Below are 4,268 nucleotides of genomic sequence, written 5' to 3'. Positions count from 1 at the left end.
CTGTAAACAAAAACAATTTAAACAATTTAGGCATATATTTTCATTAAGGAAACAAAACCTACTTTACTCTAGGGAAGAAGCTGCTGCTTAACGAGGCCATTTTGAGAGAGACATCTGGCCCAATAAATTCTCAAAAGATAAACTTTGCACTCAAGCTTTCAAATGGCTGGATTGGACTGTAGTTGGGTAGAGTATTACATCCAATATAGTTTAAAAAACGGTCCAAGAATGCTCTCTGGATTGATAGATTAAATATGAACTGAGATTTTTAATTTATCTATTAAAGTAAATGATAGTTAGGGGGTACTCGTGGGCTGGCACCGATTACAGGAAGGTATAACCTGCAGCATTACTACGGGCTTCCATCTGTTCACACTGCTGCCAAGGTACACCAAAGCAGAGGCACTTTAAAATCGTGAAGTGTAACTACGCATCAAACGAGCATATGGCCAACAGGTCAGAGGGAAGGGCTTGTGATGAGAATGATCAAGCAGCCCCAACATCCAACAAACGGAGGCTGAAGATGCAGGCAAGGCAGGACTGGTTTCCGTAACAGAAGAGGACGCAGAGTGGTGGTGAACAGGAGCCGGAAGAGAAAGTATTACAGTGCCTGTATGGTTCTCACAGAAAATTGTTTGAGAGCAGCCCTTAGGACCTTAGGGGCAAACAGTATTTTTTTTAAATCATGAAGCATGGTTTAAAGGGAGACGTGATCTTTGGTGCTGCATCAGGAGGAGAGATGATTCTGGGACAACACTGTGTTCTTCCAAGGCAGTGACGCCAGCGCTGTTTGTTGCATCCCATAAGCTTTTTCACACAAAGCATTACCATGGTGGCCAACAATTTACAAATCTGAAATGGACTTTTGGACTAGCTAAAATAATCCCACTAGCTGTAAGAGTGGGACAGAAACTTCTCTTTTCTAAGGAGTCCTAAAAAAAACAGATGGCAAAGCCTCATCTGCTTCTTGAGGAATACCTGCATGTATTGGAAAGACTTGGTATTATCTTGTTGTAGTGAAAAACCAACCAAACAACCAACCTCCACGCACTTACGCCTGTGGGAGGAATGATTAGAGTGATCTGTGAACTAAGACTGCTGAGCAGCAATGCCTCATTCCATCTTAGAAGCATGCTTTCAACATTTCCAAAAGCAAAGCAGGGAACAAGGAGAATGAGCTTTTCATTTCATTAATAAAGTTTCTCTCTAATCTCCTGGAACAACTAAGAGCTGATCTTCCTGAGCTACATACCTGGTAAAACTGCTGCTGAAATTACAGCTTGAAAAAGCTGATTCTTATCGGTTGATTGAGTGGTCTGAATCAATTTAGTTGTATGCATGCAAAGCAAATAAAACCAGCATCAGCTAGGTCACTTAAGTGGCAGAAGATGAGATTAAGAGTTAAAAAAGGAAAGTAAGATCTTAGTGGCTTATGAAGCTGTACGCTAGGCCCCACTGACAGACAACAGCTTCTCCAAGCAGCAAATATTCTGTACCCGAGCATCAATCCAACCCCATCGCCTACCAAAGAAACCACCACAGCTTAACGTCAAAAGCTAACATGCTGCTGCTAAGTAGCTTTTTAACACACTCCAACCAATGAGAACAACTGACAACAGAATAATGCCACCATTACAAGAGAACACTAAAAACAAGGCTTTTAGAGTCAAATTTAAAAGCTGTGTTTCTAAATCACAGTTTGCTTTTTGATTATCTCAAGATACTGAAGCATGATGCTGAAGCGGGACACGAACTCTCCAGCATTCTTTCCCAAAATGTCACACAGAAAAGTGTTGTTTTCCCCCCACAGATGCTTTTATCACTTCCCACCAGAAGATATCACAAGTTAGCAAGTCCTAAACGGTCCACTAGACAGACAACTACTCAACCCATTTTGCAGATAATTAAAATGGAAGTCTTGCCATTTCCCCAGCTAACACAAATTATGTGAAGTCTGTTCTCCTAAGACTAGGGCAGAAGAGCATCTCCTCAAGATGAGGACCGCGTTCCGACTTGGTCACGAATGCTATCCGGCGCCTGGCAGCTAACTGCAGAGTGCCACAGCGGGTCAGGACAGACACTGCCGAGGCTGTGAAAGGAGTGAACACACGTGCATGTTCTGGGACTGGATCATCTAATTAGATGGCTTTAGCTGGTCAGCTGGGAAATTAAGGAAGTTCTGGAGAAAGCTCTAATGAAGGAGAAATGCAGAGGAATTATTCATGGGAAAATGAGACTGATTTTTCTTCCCCCAGTTACAAGAACAATAGTAAACAGGCAGATCTATTCTCTTTCCCATCATTGTCCAGGCCAGAATTTTACATCCGAACCAGCACCCTCCACCCTTGTCACAAAAAAAAGGGTGAGAGAAATTAAAGGAGCAAATCAGATAGCAGTAGGAGACTTCCGAAAAGGAACCAGACTAGAAGAGAACCAGCAAGGGGCAGGAAGTATTAAAATAAAGATTCCTGAAGCAGCCAGCCAGCCTTTTCTGTTTCATCTGTACTGGCAGGCAATAGTCATGTGAGAATGCAGGCAATAGTCATGGTCTGCTGTTAACCGAGACTGTACATCAGGACACTCAAACAGCTTTGTGCAAGACACAGGTAACTGCTTGACTTCTGCCCATTACATTGCTCAACAGAAAAAGCTTACCTTGATTCCAGTGCAAGTCAAAGCCTTAAATTGTTTTTCTGTAGAAGCTACCCTTTGACCAGTACTATACTAAAGGAACATTTGGGTTTTGTCTTACTACAAAAGTCCTCGGACTTAAACGTGGCAGGACCGAGGCTGGACGTGCTCTGTGGGAGAACCTGGCGCTGGAATTCCCCCTGCACTGGGAGGCTGTGAAGTGCCAGGGTACATCACCAGACCTGTTTTCTCAAGCCTTCCTTCAAAACTTGGTGCTCAGATGACACAGGCTGGGTGGAAACAGGCTGGAATTGGGATATATTGCCAAGTCATGGCAGCAGGTATAGCTAGTTAAATATATCAATGGACACTGTGACTTCCTGGCAAGTCCGTATAATAACACTAGTTTGAAAAAAACGTTCGAGGCTATTCTAGACTTCCAGGCTTTTGAAATTACTTCTAGGGATAAAAACTAAATGACTCAAGTTTGCTTTTCCTAACATGTTTCTCAACATCCTTTAATACCAGGTGTTAGAATAGAATTTAGTAGAATAAGTTATTCTTGACGGGATAGAGAAAAACATATCTTTCTTGTATGTAAATTTGGCAGGCTGTATAAAACAGAATCTCCCACAAAGCATCAAAAGTTTGCTGCTGTGTGAAGCCACATCCCTTACACAGAAGGAATGAAAGGGGGAAGAGGATGAAATGCCTCTTACTCTTCCACCCATCGAGGTGAAGGCAGACCAGCAGTGCACTACTCTCTTTTGAAACAGCCTTTTTACATCGTTTACGTTTACTATTCAATGAAAGGGCAATTGTACTTATTTGGCTCCCAGTTTAGACTAGTCCGGCACATTCAGCATTTCACAGGTACACCCGGAGGGGCTTGCTTTGGCATGGTTTTTTTTTTTTTAAGAGTAGGTGGCCAGAGGAGCTAGCAACAGGGACAAGGGTGATCCAGCCTTCAGCCACCCACTGGAACCCACCAGGTGCCCCTGATGTAAGGCGCTCTTTCCTGCACTCTCCCACACTAACTGAAAGCCCGGAGACTATCGCCCAGAAGTCAAAATCCCAGTACTCCCCAGGATATATTTACGGGCACCGCTCTGCTTCCGTCCACACCACTGTCACCTAGCAGCATTCCAATCAAGCAAGTTTATGAAAACAAGCGAACAAAAGCCATCAAAAGATACAGTTCTTGCAGCCTTACACTGGAGTCACTTCGCACGACATGTAATTGTCCATCTGCTTTAGTAACTCCTCTCTTGCCTTTCGGAATATTAGAAATTTTACAAACTGGCTCAGTTCATCCGGTTGCCCAGTCCTGCAGCAGTCTGCAAGTGCCCTGTGCAGGGCTAATAAACAGATTTATCTACTCCGAGGCCCTGCTAACAGTGTAGAAGAGAGTTGCTACTCAGGCATTGGTCATGTCAGCCATTCATTACAGGGCACAGCAACCCAAAGTGGGTCATCCGTATGACATCAACACAGGATTAAGATGACAGCACTTTGCAGCTGAGTGTGCAATGGATGACAGCGTGTAATTATGAGTGTCCCTGCACAAAAAACACACCTACATATGTATCATCATACATGCAAAGAGGGATGTGAACAACAGTTGATGCAAGCTCTGT

Source organism: Phaethon lepturus, unplaced genomic scaffold (assembly GCF_000687285.1).
Source record: "Phaethon lepturus isolate BGI_N335 unplaced genomic scaffold, ASM68728v1 scaffold15891, whole genome shotgun sequence".
NCBI lineage: Eukaryota > Metazoa > Chordata > Aves > Phaethontiformes > Phaethontidae > Phaethon > Phaethon lepturus.
Note: the sequence above shows the minus strand (reverse complement) of the source record.